This window comes from Oryctolagus cuniculus, chromosome 18, assembly GCF_051225735.1.
Source record: "Oryctolagus cuniculus isolate XC-2025 breed Fujian yellow rabbit chromosome 18, ASM5122573v1, whole genome shotgun sequence".
Lineage (NCBI taxonomy): Eukaryota > Metazoa > Chordata > Mammalia > Lagomorpha > Leporidae > Oryctolagus > Oryctolagus cuniculus.
The window spans coordinates 24,570,032-24,587,127 of NC_142884.1; the positions used below are offsets into that span (position 1 = coordinate 24,570,032).

Consider the following 17,096-nt stretch of genomic DNA (forward strand, 5'->3'; position numbering starts at 1 on the left):
GCCAACCAAGGTGACCATGATGCAGGGCCTGCTCACCGTGGGGTCCCGCTGGCCACCGTGGCACCAGCAGGGCCTCAGGCAGGGCCCGCCAGGTCCTCTCCCTTCAGTGCAGTCCTCCAGGGGACGTGTGCGGGTCAGAGCAGCGGGGCCTCCCCTTCCCTGTCCTCCCCCGACCCCCGCTGCCGTGGAAGCCTGCACGCCCAGAAAGCTCTAGTAGAGTAGTGGGCTGATTTGTGAAAAGTCTGCCCCATGAAAGGTGCATTTTCCACGACCCAATCAAAACAGTGAGTTAGTTGTGGTGTCCTCTTAAACAAATAGGATACCTGCTAACAACACACACCTGATAGCCGCATTACCTGTGAACGGATGCTAGGCAATTACCAAGTTTCTACTCTGTTCAGTACAACACAGTACCTCGCCTCTGAGGCAGGGTAACCCTAGCAATGGCAGTTTGGGTCCTGTGCACATCATCTTAATCCTGTAGTGATTCCAGCTGACTGCTCCGTGCTCACAGCAGGGACAAACATGGGGGCCCCTTGGCCAGCCTTCCTGCTCTTTCTCCTCACCACCCCCCAAAGCCCATTCTTCACGTCCAGACTCACCTCACTCCTCTCCACGGCTCACTTGCTATGACTCAGCAGCTTCCCGGCTTGTCCCCTCTATTCTCTCTCCCTCTCACTGCTCCATGTACCTGGCTTCCTGCTTCGGCCTTGAACACCTGCCCCAGGGCCTTTGCACACACAGTTCCCACCACCATGAGTCAGGGAGGCCTTCCCTAGCCAGTCTCTATCACAGTACCCTTATCCTGCCTTCCTCTTATCTGAAATAATTGGCTTTTTTGTTAAGATGTTTGCAGTATCTCAAATTATTTATTGTTACTCACAAGATTATTCTGCAAGAACAAAAGTTCCGTGCATGTTGATAACTGCTGTATCCTCAGAGACTATGATGGATTAGGTGCCTGTGTTTGTTGACTGACTAATAGAATGACCTTGTTTTGAGTCCTGCTTTCATTCAAGCCTTCCTTTGGCCTCTGCTTCGTCTCCCTCTCTTCCTCCTTCCTGGAAGGCTTCACCCTCACCTACCTTCTCACCTGCTCCGATGGTTTCCCAAGCTCCTGCCCGAATGGCCCATGGGGCACAGACTCACCCACTGCTCACAGACTCAGCGCTGCTCTGCACGCCTGCTCCTCCTGTGTGGTGCCACCCAGCACTTCCCCGAGCCAGAAGCAGGCGCTGTCGGTGTTCCCAGCTCCTGCTTTCTAGGGGCGACTCTGAGCCATGTCCCACACGGCCTCCCAGCACATCCCCAGCAGGGCTGAGCTCCACTGCCCCCTGCCGTCGTCTCCAGCTCCATTATTCCCCACCCCCACCCCCGTGCGGGGGCCTCCTCCTCCCGGAGTGCTCTGTGCCCCCTCCGCTTCCTGGACTTCCTCCTGCATGCGTGGCTGTCTCAGGCTCACTTTCAGTGGGACCCTGTCGCTCCCCGTCTTCGTGGAGGAACGACACAGGACCCTGCGCTGCTCTTTTGTCTGCTCGGCCCTCCCCGGGTTTGCTGCTGGTTCTTCCCGGGTTGGCTACCATCCCTTCCACCTCCGTGGAAGGGCGGTTCCCCCTGCCACCTTCCCCACTTCCGCGGGGGAGCGGCAACCGCCGGCCGGCTCTCTCGGGGGCTGCACAGGTGTTCCTTCAGATAGATGTTCCTGGTGCATGTTGTCTCGCTCCTCCTTTATAGTCCTTTTCCGCCAATCCCAACTCTGCTACCCACACGCCGAGTACGCTGCTCTCCTCCAATCAGGAGCAGGTCCTACAGTTTATTGGTTGAACTGGAGGCAGCTGTGTAGAAGCTGTTTCTCCCTTCTCAGCGCCATATTGTGGGAGAGCAGATGCATAGAATAAGTCTTAATTCCAGTAACTTAGTCTAGTCCGAGTTGCTCCCCACAGGACCCAAGTTGCTATCCTGGGATGCGGCCCTTCCTTTGCCAGACCTGTCCCATCAGCTGCCCACCTGGTGGATTCCAGCCAGCCCTGGGTCCCACAGACACCATCGGTATCAGTTTCCTGCAGCCGCCATCATGGATAACCACAGTCTCAAGGCTTAAGACCACCGAAGGGTGCCTACTCAGTGTTCTGGAAACTACAAGTCAATATCAGTGGCGAAGTCGGAGTAGGGGCCGGGTTGTGCCCCTTCTGAGGGCTGCAGGGTGCTCGGCTCTGGTGGCTGCCGGCGTGACCTGGCTGGTGGCCGTGTCACTCCCATCTTTGATTCCAAGGTCACATTGCCCTCTCAGTTATCAGTGTCAAATCTCCCCATGCCGCTCTCTTTAAATGTTAATGTATTTTTTCTTTCTTCTTAAATACTTATTTTTTTCATTTGAAAGGTACAGTGACAGAGAGAGAGAGAGAGAGAGAGAGAGGCTCTTCCATTCACTGGTTCACTCCCCCAAATGTCTGCAACAGTTGAGCCCCCATCCACTGCCTCCCAGGGTGTGGGTTAGCAGGAAGCTGGACAGGAAGTGGAGCCAGGACTCCAGCTGCACACTCTGCATCCCAAGCAGTGACATAACCGCTGCACCGAGCCCACCCCCACCCATGGCTTCCCTCTTTTAAGGGTGCAGGTGACCGCATTCAGGACCTGCCTGCATAATCCAGAATAATCTTCCCATCGCAAGACCCTTAATCACCTCTGAAAGTCCTTTCTCTTTGCCATAGGAGGTAGCATTCCCAGGCTCCAGGGGTCAGGGCCTGATATTTGGGGGGAGGCGGGCATTCCTCGGCCGCTGCCAATCCCACCATCCCCCTCCCCCACACATCTGTGAACAGCCTCCTGTCTGGAGGCTACAATCTGAGACACGAGACACAGCCTTTCTCTCTGCAAGGCGAACCTGCTCAGGCAGCTCCGGGCTCAAAGCTCTTGGACGGCTTCCTGCTGCCTGCAGGACATTGGAGCCCACCCTGGTGAGGCCCCGCCCCCTCTGGGCACTGGCCCCTCGCACTCCTTGGGGGTCTGGAAGGCTCTGTAGCCCTGTGCATGCTCAGGGGCACACAGCTCCAGAGGGCCATGGGCAGGCAGGTGGGCATGCAGATGCCAGATTTTTAAGATCACCCAGAAGTCCGGGTTTGGTGTGGTTTTCAGTGTGAAACCACTCAGTAGTTAACTGTTGACAGCTAATTAAAAAAGAACAGGTACCACAGTGCCGGCCACACAAAGCTGTCTTTGAGCCGCCCCTGTGCAGCCTCAGCCGGCGGCTGGAACCAGCGGCTCCCTCCTGCCTCTCACTCGGGTGCTGGAAGCGCTCCCCGCGCCCCTCTTGGCCCCAGCATTCTATCTGTCTGGTGAACACCGTTCTCCTTGGAGTCCAATCCCACGCCACGCTCCCACAGATGGACCCAGGGGCTTCCCAGGGACTGACTCCTGCGCCAGCCCACACTTCACCCCAGGGACGGGGCCCACCCAGGGGTCTCTGTCTCCATGGGGTCTTGAGCACCTGGAGGGCAAGGGCGAACCCCTTGGCATCTCGTAGAGAACCTGGCTCACAGGGAGTGCTCAGCATATCCTGTAGAATTAAGAATGACACATTTATCGCCCTTAAGAAACCATCCAACATTTCTTTACAAGGCACAGCCATGGCCTCACCAGATCCAGAAATACACGTGGGAGTTAAAGGTGTTTCAAAATCAGTCCTTGGGCTAAGCTGCCACCTGCAACGCTGGCATCCTGTATCAGAGTTCCAGTTCAAGTCCTGGCTGCTCCACTTCCAATTCAGCTCCCTGCCCATGTGCCCGGGAAAGTAGCAGAAGATGGCTCAAGTACCAGTCCCTGCACCCATGTGGGAGACCTGACTGGAGTTCCAGACTCCTGGCTTCAGTCTAGCCTTTCTCTCTCTCTCTCTCGCTTGCTCACTCGCTCTTGCTCTCTGTCTCCCTCTCAGTTTGCCTTTCAAAGAAATAAATACATCTTATTATATATTTTTAAAAGATTTTTTTTATTTGAAAGGCAGAATTGCAGAGAGAGTGGGAGAGATGGAGAGAGAGAGGTCTCCCATCCATCTGCTGGTTCACTCCCCAAGTGGTCAAAATAGCCGGGGGCTGGGCTAGGTTGAAGCCAGGAGGCAGGAGCTTCTTCCAGGTCTCCCACGCGGGTGCAGGGGCCCAAGCCCTTGGGCTGTCCTCTGCTGCTTTCCCAGGTCATCAGCATGGCACTGGACTGGAAGTGGAGCAGCCGGGACTCCGACCTGGGAGGCGGGCGGAGGCTTATGCTGTAGACCACAATGCCAGTTCCCTGATAAATACATCGTGAAAAATGAGTCCTTAAACTGAAAAGCTGAATGCTTGTTTGCTCCTCCAGCAAGGGACCAACATGAAAGTCTGGCCGCTGCCTGCATTTCGGGGTCGGTTTGCTGTTCCCCACTTCGCCGGCGTTTGCTGGGAGCACACAGCGCTCACTGGGTCCTCGGGTGCTCTGGCATCTGCCCGACTCGCGCACAGCTGCGTGCCCTGGCACACGAGGGGGCTCAACAGGAGCCGTTCTTGCGCGTGTCAGTGCACTCTCGCATCTGCTCAGGTCGGACAGCCTGAGGGAATTTGGCATGGGAGCATCCTGAAGTTCCTGTTGGGGAGGAGGTGGGCATCACCACCTTAGGAAGAGCACGTGGCTGGAAGCTGGTGCCTCTCGCCTCTATTATCATTGCAGGAAATCCCGCCCCGTTTAGAATGCTTCTGTCTCCAACGAGAAATCCACTCAACCGGTTAATTGTACAATAACCATTACAAGGAATGAAGCCGAAGTCCGAAAATTCAAAGTATTGGAATCAACCGGTGTATAGAGGGGTGGGGGTGGGGGTGGGGGACCACATCCATGGCCTAAACAAGCTGCCCAGTGGCTTCTGCAGCACAGGCCCACACTTTGTGCCTCCCGAGCTCTCTGCCATCAACACGTGTTACCGTTAGGGTCAACCCGATGGCGAAGTGTTGGAGAGTTTGGAGAAATGGTTAACTCATTATTAGAGGTCTCGGGCTCGGGGACAACTGGGAGGCGGGGAAGCCGTTGCCCTGGGGGGCGGGGGCTGTCATGGATTTGGGAAGGTAGAGCAGCTACGCGAGGCACCCGGGCCTGGAGAGGCGGTGGTGGGTGGGACGCTGTCGCCTGGTGGAACTCTCCCGGGGTGCGTGGGGAGCACGCAGCCCAGCGCTGAGTCCAGAAGAGGCTGTGGGGATCCGCGAGGGCCTCACTTCTGGGCGTGGCTTTCAGTTGCTATCTTAACACTGCTTTCATTTCACTGTAGGGTTTTTTTTTTTTTTTTCTTCTATCTCTTTTCTTGCAACTTAGTTGCCTCAACCTTCTAAAGGCACAGAAGCCTTCTGGAAAGACAGGGTAACCCTGGTTCTAGCCTGAGCACCAGCGCCCTGCAAGGGGCCCCAGGCCCAGCCCCTCCCCAGAGGCTTCGCTGGGAGGCAGTGGGGCTCTGAATGACAGTTTCAGTGCCCAGACACAGGGGGACTTCAAAAAGTTCTTGGAAAATGGAAAGAAAAGAGAGTGCATTCTCTACAGGCTTTTTGAGGCTGGATGAATCCTGAGGATAACAGATTAAATCCCAGCATCTCCTCTAACCCCTAAACCAGACAACCCGAGGGCAGTCGTGACCATTACGGAGGCTGAGTGGAGTCTGAACTTTTCCCAGGGAGGGGGACTGAGAAGGTTCGAGAATTTCTGGACTCCATAAAGTCAGCGTTGAGGCATCTTGGGGTGGGTATTTTTGCTCAGAGGTAAAGTCCTCACTTGGGACACACATCCCATAAGGCAGTGCCTGGGTTCCAGTCCCAGCCCTGCTTCTGATTCCAGCTCCCTGCTAATGCTCACCCCACGAGCCAACAAGAGGATGGCTCAAGTACGTGGGTTCCTGCCAACCACATGGGAGACCTGGAGTGAGTCTGGGCTGCTGGCTTCCACCTGGCCTATCCCTGGCTGTTGTAGGCATTTGCAAAGTGAACCAGCCAAATGGAAGACCTCTCTCTGACCTCTGTCTGTCTTTCACATAAAATGAAAATACAATTTTAAAACATTTAGGCTCCTCAGGCTCCCTGCACAGACAGGACTCGTCTGAGAAAGAGGAAGTAGTCCTCCCCCACCCTCGCCCCATGCAGGCCCTGCAGGGATTCCTGACTTCAAAAGCGGCCCAACTCTGTGTCCCCTGCCAGGCACGCACCAGCCTGACCATTCCCCACAGCAAAGAGGGACTTTTTTTTTTAAGCAGTCTGGGAGGACCCACCCTACCCAGTTGATAGGGATGCTGCATCTGGCAGCCAAATTAGAAGCAGCGGTAAATGCTCTAGTGGTAATGAATTCATCCTCGGATTCAACACCACTTGGCCGTGGGTGGGAACGCGGCTGGATTTTCCATTTCCACGGCTGCAAACTAGGGAGCTGTGAAGCAGGAAGTCTCACATGGCTACAAGACGCGACTGCCAGACACGGCAGAGTGGAAGGGGTTAATGCCCTGGGACACTCGATCCTGACCCTTGGGCAGTCAGTCAGCTCTCACCTCTGGAGCCCCAAGTATCTGCTCTCAGGACCTCCGCCCAGTCGGGGCTGGGCCAGGTGCTGGTGAGCGCTTGCTCACCTGGTAAAGTAGCCTCCACCATTGCACTGCACTGCACTGGGTGCTTCAAAACATTCGTGGAAAATGGAATTAGAAGATAAGCTGATTTTACTGCCAAAACAAACAAACAAACAAACAAACAGAATCCATGTGGTGTTTTCACAGTACACATTTTCCAGGAATGTTCTGGAGAGCCCTCATAGGCATGGATTTCGGTTTTGGGGCTGCATCAAGATAAACTTATCTTTTCACTCCATTTTCCATGAACTTGTTGAAGTTTTTTTGTCTGTACCTTAGAAAATTATGCAAAAGGGCCGGTGCTGTGGTGCAGTGGGTTAGGTTTTCACCTGTGGTTCCTGCATGCCACATCAGAGCACTGGTCCAAGTCCCAGTTGCTCCACTTCTGATCCAGTCCCCTGCTAACGCGCCTGGGAAGACAACAGAAGATATGGGAGACCTGGATGAAGCTCCTGGCTCCTGGCTTCAGTTTGACTCAGCCTCATCTGTTGCAGCCATTTAGAGAGTGAACTAACAGATGGAACAGCTCTCTCTCTCTCTCTGTCTCTGTCTTTCTGTCATTCTGCCTTTTTTTTTTAAAAAAAAGATTTATTTTATTTAATTGAAAGAGAGAGAGGGAGAGAAAGGAGAGAAAGTCTTCCATCGTTGGTTCACTCCCCAAATGGTTGCAACAGCTGGAGCTGAACCAAACCAAAGCCAGGAGCCAGTAGCTTCTTTCAGATCTCCCACATAGGTGCAGGGGCCCAAGAACCTGGGCTGTCCTCTACTGCTTTCTCAGGCACATTAGCAAGGAGCTGGATCGGAAGTGGAGCAGCTTGAACTCGAACCAGCCAACACACATATGGGATGCTGGCACTGCAGGTGGGTTTTTTTTTTTTTTGTACCTGCTGTGCCACAGTGCCAATCCCACTCTGCCTCTTGAAAGAAAGAAAAAAAGAAAGAAAGAAAGAGAGAAAGAAAAGAGGGAGGGAGGGAGGGAGGAAAGAAGGAAAGAGAGAGGGGGGAGAGAAAGGGGGAGAGGAAGGGAGGGAGGGAGGGAGGGAGGGAGGGAGGGAGGGAGGAAGGAAGGAAGGAAGGAAGGAAGGAAGGAAGGAAGGAAGGAAGGAAGGAAGGAGAAAAGGAAGAGAAAAAAGAACAGAAGAACAGTGATGTTAAAAGCATTCCCCTGGGGTAGCGGGCAGGCGCCTCCTTTGTGAGTTCCGTGGGATCCTGTTCACGCTCTGCCCTCAGTCCTCAGTCCTCTTCCCCCTGGGCCCTACTGCAGACCCCTTGCTCACTCTCTGCACTGGAGCCTTGAGGAGCCCCTGCAGCCCCTGCTGACGCCAGCACATTCACAGCCCCTGCTCTTGCACTTGCTGCTCCTCATCCAGACCAGGCTTCCCCCAGCCCCCGTTAGTCTATCAAATTCCTATGCATCCTGTGAAACACAATCCAATGCTACTTGCCCCGGGACAGTCTTGTCCTGGCTGCTGCTTTTCTACCTAAAGGAGCAGCCTCTCTACCTCTGCAAACGGCGTGCGCCTGCCTGGCTCTTGCAAGCTTCTGACAGGTAGGGGATGGTGTCTTCTTCGTCCTCATATCCCTGGATATTTGCACTGGGCAGCTGCTGAAATCCTATCTGAGGAACGGATGGAGGTGTTTGGGAAGTGCGGCACGAGGTTCATGGCTGCAGCCTGGATCTGCGGGCAAATTCTCAAGGTTAGTGCATCATGTGGCTCACTGGCTAAGGCACCCATTGAGACGACTGCACCCCATATGGAAGTGCCTTGGTTCCAGTCCTGGCTCTGCTCCCAGTTCCAACTTTCTGCTAATCCACATCCTGGGAGTTGGGGGGCAGATGTAACGGTTCATATAATTGAGACCTGGCCACTCACCAGGGGAACCTGCATAGAGTTTCTAGCTCCCTGCTTCACCGTGGCCCAGCCCTGGCTGTTGTGGGTATTTGAAGAATGAACCAGCAAATGTGAGCACTCTCTCTGTATAAAAAATAAAATATATTTTTTAATTCTCAAGGTCTGGTTTTTATTGCCTAGTAGGGTGACTACAGTAGATAGTATATTGTGTACTTCCAAACAGCTGGAAGACAGGATTTTGCATGTTCTTGTAACAAAGAAATGATAAATGTTTAAAGTGATAGGGGCCAGCGCTGTGGCATAGCAGGTAGAGCCTCCGCCTGCAGTGCTGGCATCCCATATGGGCACTGGTTTGAGTCCCAGCTGCTCCACTTCTGATCCAGCCCTCTGCTATAGCCTGGGAAAGAGAGGAACATGGCCCAAGTCCTTGGGCCCCTGCACCCATGTGGGAGACATGAAGGAACCTCCTGGCTCCTGGCTTCCGATTGGTGCAGCTCCAGCCATTACGGCCAACTGGGGAATGAACCAGCGAATGGAAGACCTCTCTCTCTCTCTGCCTCTCCTCTCTCTGTGTAACTCTGCCTATCAAATAAATAAATAAATCTTTTAAAATAATAAAGTGATAGATGAGCTAACTACCGGTTTGATCTTACACAACATGTATGCACATAGCACATTATGTACCGTAAATATGTACAGTTATTACGGTTTTCATGGAATGAGCAGGACTTGGCCCCCCAAACTTACACAGGTGTTTAAACTCTGAAGTCTTACATTAAAGAGTTCTGTAGGTTAAGGCCAGAGACATGATCTAATTACGGCACCTGAGAGGCGGCTCTGGCGCTGTCCACAGAGAGGGTTGGTTATGAAAGCCGAGCTGAGCCCGGCTCCTCTCTCTGCTTCCTGGCTCACCATGTGATCGCTCCTGTGCACCTGCTGCGCCATGGCCAGCCTCCATCAACACCAGGTGACTGAACTGCAGCCTCCGAACTACAAACCCAAATGGATCTTTCCTTTCCCGCGAAGCTCCTCTCAGTTGTTTCCGTGAAAGTAAGGAGGAGCTGACTGACACACCTGGGCCAACTGGAAAGAAAGAAAAACTGAAAACGTGCGCAAGGTCAGACGGTTGCTGCTCTCACAGAGCTGGCTTCTTATGCCTGTGAGACTCCAAGGTCAGCATTCACCCGACATCCTGAGGTTCCTCCATCCCGAGCTGGAGGTGTGCGGAGAGGAACCATGCCAAAGAAGCCGAGCACACCTCTGACGGGCCTGGGCTCCTGCCCAACTAGAGCACTGGCCCATGGCTGGCGCCGTGGCTCATTTGGCTAATCCTCCGCCTGCGGTGCCAGCACACTGGGTTCTAGTCCCGGTTGGGGCACCGGATTCTGTCCCAGTTGCTCCTCTTCCAGTCCAGCTCTCTGCTGTGGCCAGGGAGTGCAGTGGAGGATGGCCCAAGTGCTTGGGCCCTGCACCCCATGGGAGACCAGGAGAAGCACCTGGCTTCTGGCTTCAGATGGGCACAGCGCCGGCCATAGCGGCCATTAGGGGAGTGAACCAATGGAAGGAAGACCTTTCTCTCTCACTGTCTATAACTCTACCTGTCAAATAAAAAAAAATAGAGCACTGGTCCTGGATATCTACATGCCAGTGCTCAGCCTTCCTGTGGGGCTGCGCGCACTGAGTGACACTGCTCTGAGAACCACGCCCAGGTCTCCGATGGAGGCTGCAGCGCCGACCTCTTGGGGCCTCCCTGCCTTTGCAGCCATCTCTCCTCTCATCTACCCTCTCTCCAGTCTCTCCAGGCTCCTCACACTCTGCAGTGAGCCACATATTTCCCCACCTTTGTCCACGCCGTGCCCTCTGTCTGGAAGGCTTCTCTACCTGGACGGCTCTGTTCGTGCCCCTGGAGGCCTTGCCAAGTCCCTCCCCCTGGATCCTCAGTCCCAACTCCCCTCCCTCCAGCAGGTTCGGGGCTATGGAGCTCTTTCTCACTTTGACAATCATCTACTGCTTCTCTGGCTTTTTCCTCTGTGGGCAAGGGAGGGCCTGAGGACAGCACGGTCTCTGTGTGCTGGGGCTCCCGCAGGGTTGGGACAAGGTTTTGCCCCCAGCAAATGCTCAATGATTGGTGCTTGTGGGCACAAATTCAGTCTGAAGGGTAGAAAGAAAATTCTAGAAAACAGCTACCCTTTCTTAGGGAGAGCAGGGAAAAATCTTTCCCTTTCTCTAGAGACCTATTTGCAAATCTTTCACCGGATTCTCTGCAGGTGAGCATGTACGATTAGTTCAAAAAGGTCAACCGCATTGAAGATGTTAACCCACCACAATAACGGGGTCTTAATCAGACTTCTTAGCAGAGACCCCCCAGACTTTGTGGAGACGACCCCCACAGGCCTGTTTTAGGAAAGCCACATCTTTAACTACCATCCTTCCCACCACTAACAAAAAATTACTGCCTTCTCCTATTTGCACTGAACCACACTAAATATTAATCAAGCACATTACTTAATATTAATCAAGCCACTGAACCTGACATCCAAGGCAGCCTAAACACGTGGGAAGAAGAGGCACCACTGTCAGACGGCACTGCTGCTTCCAGGGTGGGAGTCACAGTCTGAACGGGCCAAATAGCTTTTTTTTTTTTTTTTTTAGATTTATTTATTTATTTGAAAGGTAGAGTTACAGAGACAGAGAGAGATTTTCCATTCACTGGTTCAGTTTCCAAATGGCTACAACGGCTAGAACTGGGCTGATCCGAAGCCAGGAGCCAGGGGCTTCTTCAGGGTCTCCCACATGGCTGTAGGGACCCGAGCACTTGCACCATCTTCCACTGCTCTCCCAGGCAAATTAGCAGGGAGCTGGAGAGGAAGTGGAGCAGTCAGGACTCGAACTGGTGGTCATACGGGATGCCGATATTGCAGGCGGTGGCTTTACTTGCTACACCACAGCGCCGACCCCAAAATATGAATTCTATAAATCAGATTATTTCTTAAAAAAGACACGTGATCCATCTAAAACCTCAATTGCAGCAAGTGGAGGTCACTATCACAAAGAGAATATCCCCATCAAAGTGGCCTGCTGCCCTGTCTCTACCTGGACAGATGGGCCCCAGGGGGTACCGGGGAGAAGGGGCTGATGCAGCCCACGCGGTGTCCCCCTCCCTCCGTGCACCTGCACAGCAAACCACTGGGCCAGCCCCCCACAGCTAAACAGGAAGAGCTGTGTCTATCACCCAACTCCGTCTTTAGCCAGATGAAGGCCAGGAATCCGTGGAAAGGGGACCAACATTTCAGGCCACTTCTCATGCATACACCGACAAGAAGTAAATTAGGAAATCGTGTAAGTACAACACGCGAGTCATGCCTTCCTATTGATCACATGTAATTTACATCTTACAAAGATGTGAATTCTTGCATTCTCACTCCACAAGGAAAATCTCAATGATTTATTCATTTCAAATGAAAAATAGAAGGTAGATGAGAAGAATGACTTCACAGACGGCCTCGTTCTCGGGGCACTGGTGCGAGGCTCTCTCGCACACTGCCCGAAGGGCTCCGTGTGCAAGTCCCTCTAATTAACAAGGTGAATCAGGCGGCAGCTCTCTAATTAGTGAGCATGACAAGTCGGCGGAAGCAGCCGGGCAGACCGGTGCACAGAGCTGGCCAACAAAGGCTCAGCACACTCCAAGCTAAAAATGCAGATTTCTTCTAAATAACTCTAAAATGTATGAGGGCTAATGAAAAAGAAAATCCTTCATTTTAATTCCCAGGCTTTGTGTATATTTTTTTTCATTCATTCTCCATGATCACTAACTCCTGGGTAAGACAGCATTTGCCTTGGGTTTTTTGAACAATCTTTGCAGGCATTTAAAAATTAAAAAAATTCTTTTGTGGTCAGAACACATAATGTGAGATCAACCCTCATAACAGAATTTTAAGTGCATGGCCAGTCTGGTGCTGGTAGGTCCAAGCTTGTGGAGCACATCTCTAGGACTTCCTGCTCAGCGGAAACTCTGATTAGGCATTGCCCATCGCCCCTCCCCCACACCCTCACAACCACCATTCAGCTCTTCGATTCTCTGAATTTGACTATTTTAGGTACCTCATATAAGTGGAACCATGCAATATCTGTCTTTCCTAAAACACAGGCACTCAGGGGCCACCATTGTGGCACATGGGTTATGCTGGCATCCCATAGGAGCACCTGCTTCCAATCCAGCTCCCCGCTAAGGTGCCTGGGAAGGCAGTGGAAGACAGCGGAAGTGCTTGGGGTCCTGCCACCCATGTGGAACACCTGGATGGAGCTCCTGGCTTCGCCCTGGCCCTGCCTCAACCAACGCGCCTAATTGGGAAGTGAACCAGCTGATGGAAGATCTCTGTCTCTCCCTCTCTCTGCCATTCTGCCTTTTAAATAAATAAAATAAGTCTTAACACACACACACACACACACACACACACAGGCAATTGGTTTGAAGTAATCAGCATCTCAATTTGAGATTTATGATCAATGTATGTGTATTTCAGCCCGATAAGGGGTACCTGCCCTTTACTCCTCCTTCTTCCTAAAACCAGAGACGTCTGATGTGCAAGCTTCTTTGATGACTTACTCTGTGCCTTTCTGTCCCAAAGGACACACAGAGGGGCCCCCAAAGGGCAGGAGTTGGCGGGTTGGTGGAACCTCTTACTCTTCAAAGAGGGGGTGGTGCCCATGGCTCCAGGTCACCAGCCTGGCTCACAGCGAGCTCCTCCTGGACAGGGACATGGCCCACGGCCATCTGCCCTGACTGTACCTGTCTTTGCTCATCTGTGTGTGCCCAGCAGCTGGAGAGACCGCCGAGGGCAGCTTTGAGACCAGCACGATCTCTCTCTGCATCAGCCAGCCTTGCATGGCGGGGGGGGGGGAGGCGGGAGTCACCACAGCACAGCTACGTGCACAGAGCCCACGTCGGTGGGGACGCCGCCACATGTGTTCACCTCCTGCCGGAGGCCGTGGCTGCAGCTGTCCCCCCTCCCCCGCAGCCTGGCAGAATGACCTCTGCGTCCTTCCACGGCAGTAGTGCATGGAGGGGAGCTCAGGTGGCATTTTCCCTCTGGCATGGGCAGGGACTAGTAAGGCGGATCTAAAGTCAGTCCCAGGAACACAGAGCATCCTGACTCAGGCTCAGACAGGACAGACACCTGGAGAGCAACCGCCCTGTGCCATACACCTGGAGAAGTGGGGAAGGGGATTAGTGAGATAATGCTAGGCACTGGTTTTGTTGTGGGAAAGCTTACATAGGTAATGTATTAAGTTCTTGAGCTGGAAGCCGCACCTCCTTCCGTCTGTGTTGCTCACCTACCTGTCAATCAGGGGACCCCTCCCCTAGAAGTGCTTCCTCTTACTAGGGCCTGGGGGTGGTATCACTTAAACACTTCTGTTCTAAGCTCATAAAAGAGCCAGGTAGAAGGGAAGCACGCTGGCGTCCTCGTGGACTCAGGAGGAGCGGAGCAGGGTGTGGTGATTCCCCTTCCCTGGCCCACTCTCCCGAAATAAAGCCCTAACCGGCCTGTGTATTTCTCTTACTTTGTAAATAAAGTTTATTGCTCCGCGCACTGCGTTTGTGTCTGTGCTTAGAATTCTTATGGAGTAAAAGGCAAGAGTCTGGAGAAGTAATACAGGCCCAGCCTAGCCCGGAACAGTTTCATGTGCTATCTGCTACGGTGCAGTTCCTAAGGGCGGATTTCATGAAAAGGACTTTGGCTTCGGAGATTTTATGGTATGCTGAGCTCAGCTATGTCTAGTACCTACCCCAGGTCCGCTATGTGTGACCAGTACAGGAATTTGAAGCCCTTTGGGCCTCAGTTTCCTCACTCATAACATAGAGCTCACCAAACCGGGTCCACAGTTATGGTTGCTCTGGGGTTGAATGTGTCCCCCAGAGCTCATATGTTTGACATTGAACCCCCAGGTTCCTACGCCAAGGCCGTTTGGAGGTGACTAGGTTTAGATGAGGTCGTGAGAAGGAGCCCGTGGTGGTGTTAGTGGCTTTGTAGGAAGAAGTGTGACGAGACCAGCGCATTTGCTGTCTCACCACAGGTGCCTTCCCCCACCAGATGCCATGCAGATGCCAGCACCATGTTCCTGGATTTCCCAGCCTGCAGAACTGTGAGCCAAATAAATCTCCATTCTTTATAACTCCTCAGTCTCAGGTATTTTGTTACAGCAACAGGAAATGGACTAAGACAGCAGCTGGGTGGAGCGGGTGGTGCTGGGGCACCCGGCACAGGGACATCCAGGCTGTTCGTCAGGGGCAAGGGCGTCTGTCTCCTTCACCTGCGTGTGCTGCACCTGGAAAGAACGTGAACAAGGGGGCTGCCCTCGACAAACGCGTACTTGTGAAGGGAGGAACAAGGTGCCTGCAGTTCACCTTTTCTCTTGAAATTCTCATTCTCCATGGTTTTGGACAAGCCAGGTGCCCTCCCAGGGTCTCAGCATTTTCAAAATGAGTGAAAATTCACCAACGTGATGGAGTTGCTTCCAGAATTAATACTTACAACACTTAAGTCTAGAAAAAAAAATGTCAAAGCATTAAACAAGGACTCTTTAGGAAATGTAATAATTCCATCTACAGTGACTAGTATAGATAAAATCCTGAATTACACTTATCATAACCCTATATTTTAAATTTTGGTCAACATTTAACGCTTACTTTTTTGTTTGATCCCATCATTTCCACATTTAACCTGTGCAGGGAGAGAATGAATCCTCTGAGGTAATTTGTTACAACTCTTTTTACATTAAATGTAGAACATTTCAAATGCATTTGATGTAAAGATTTATTTTATTTGTTTGAAAGAGTGACAGAGTCAGAAAGAGAGATCTTCCACCCACTTATTCACCCCCAAAATGGCTACAACAGCCAGGGCTGGGCCAGGCTGAAGCCAGGAGCCTGGAGCTCCATCTGGGCCTCTCACGTGGGTGGCAGGGACCCAAGCTCATGGCCGTCTTCCATTGCAGGGAGCTGAACGCGAAACACAGCGTTCAGGACTCCAGCCGGTGCTCTGATAGGGGTGGTGGCGCTGCAGGTGGCAGCTTAACAGGCTGTGCCAGCCCCTCAAGTTTCATCTGAAAATCCTACACCATATATTTTTTTTTTTACAAAAATTAAAAATGTCTGGATTTTCTTACTGGAGAGTTAGTTTGTGGTTCAAAATTCTAAAGTAAAAAACTTTTAGGGATTCACAAAGCAAATCATTGCAATAAACTAAGTTTACTTATGTTTGGGGCAGAACAGTAAACACTGTTTGATTAAATTATGATTTGTCCTTTGGACTATCTTTTGGTGATAATGCCATCTATATACATACCCTGAAATGCTTATTTTATTTGAAAAAGAGCTTTAGGAAAGAAAAAAAAAACCACAACAACCAGTAGGTGATACCCATTCAGCTTGCAGAGGTTCTGCTCTTGTGTGTAGAAACTGTCCATGATCAGGAAGTCATGTAGGGCTGCACCCAATGTGCCTAAGAATGGGTCATGCTCTTAGGACGTTGCCACCGCAGGAGCCAAGTCAACTGTAAAGAACAACTTTAACTCAGAGTTCCCTGGTGAAAACTGATGCCGACTACATTTATTTCCACCCCAGACCAGGCCTTAAACAACAGAAATGTGTTATCTCCCAGTTTGGAGGCCAGCACACCCAAGACCAAGGTTGGCAGCATCAGTTCCTTCCATGAGTGTGGGGGACCCTAGTCCATGCCTCTCTCCTGTTGTTTCACAGCCTCCCGTGTTCCTTGGCTTGTGGATGATTTTCCCATGTCTCCATGTTGTCTTCCCTTTGCACAAGGGCACTTCAGAAGTTTATGGAAAACTGAATGAAAAAATACAATTTTTTGGTGCAAAAATTTTTTGAAATTCCACGTTTTTTCATAGTGTGCATTTTGTGACTTTTTGAAGACTCCTCCTATGCATAGTTTTCAAGATTTTTTTATACCAAAATAAACATTTTGAATTCTGTTTTCCATGAACTCAAGAACAATTTTAAATCTATTTAATTTGGGCCCAACATTGTGGTGCAGTGGGTTAAGCCACTGCTTATAATGCTGGCATCCCATGTCAGAACACCAGTCTGAGCCCCCGCTACTCTGCTTCTGATTCAGCTCCCTGCTGAATTCGAGGAATGAACTTGCAGATGGAAGTGCTCTCTCTCTCTTTGCCTTTAAAATTCATTTTTGAAGTTTATTTTATTTATTTGAAAGGCAGTGTGATGGGGAAAGGGACGGGAGGGAGATTTTTCATTTGTTGGTTCACACTCCCCAATGCCTGCAGCAGAGATCGGCCAGGCCCAAGCCAGGAGCCCAGAACTCAATCTAGGTCTCTCATGTGGTTGACAGGGACCCAGGTGCTTGAGTCTGCCCCCCAGAGAATGCCTTAGCAGGAAGCTGGAGTCAGAGGCAAGGCAGCAAAGCTGGTCTCAAACCCAGGGACTCCAACGTGGAATACGAGCATTGCAAGCAGTATCTCAACCCCTGCACCAAATGCTTGCCCATCCGTGAACTTCTGAAGTACCTTCTGCCATGTGTGTTTTTGTGTACAAATTTCTCCTAAAAATTTTATAAGGGCACCAAACCGCACTAGAGTCTACCCTA

The 17,096-nt window shown here is 51.8% G+C and overlaps 1 long non-coding RNA gene across 14 annotated transcripts in view; it reads right to left on the reverse strand.

Annotated features, from left to right (window-relative positions):
• The window catches only part of LOC103348448 (uncharacterized), a 312,164-nt gene that overhangs the window by 77,276 nt on the left and 217,792 nt on the right, over window positions 1-17,096 (reverse strand). For 4 of the 14 annotated variants that reach the window (XR_011384237.2, XR_011384236.2, XR_011384238.2 and 1 more), the window contains 2 exons: window positions 15,158-15,191; window positions 14,624-15,013 (listed from right to left, as the gene is read on the reverse strand). The exons of 5 other annotated variants lie outside the window; for them this stretch is intronic. This is a non-coding gene — a long non-coding RNA (uncharacterized LOC103348448). Of the gene's footprint in view, window positions 1-14,623; window positions 15,014-15,157; window positions 15,192-15,279; window positions 16,319-17,096 lie in introns of those variants that run through there. 5 more of the 14 variants (XR_016224720.1, XR_016224724.1, XR_016224717.1 and 2 more) reach the window with 3 other exon arrangements.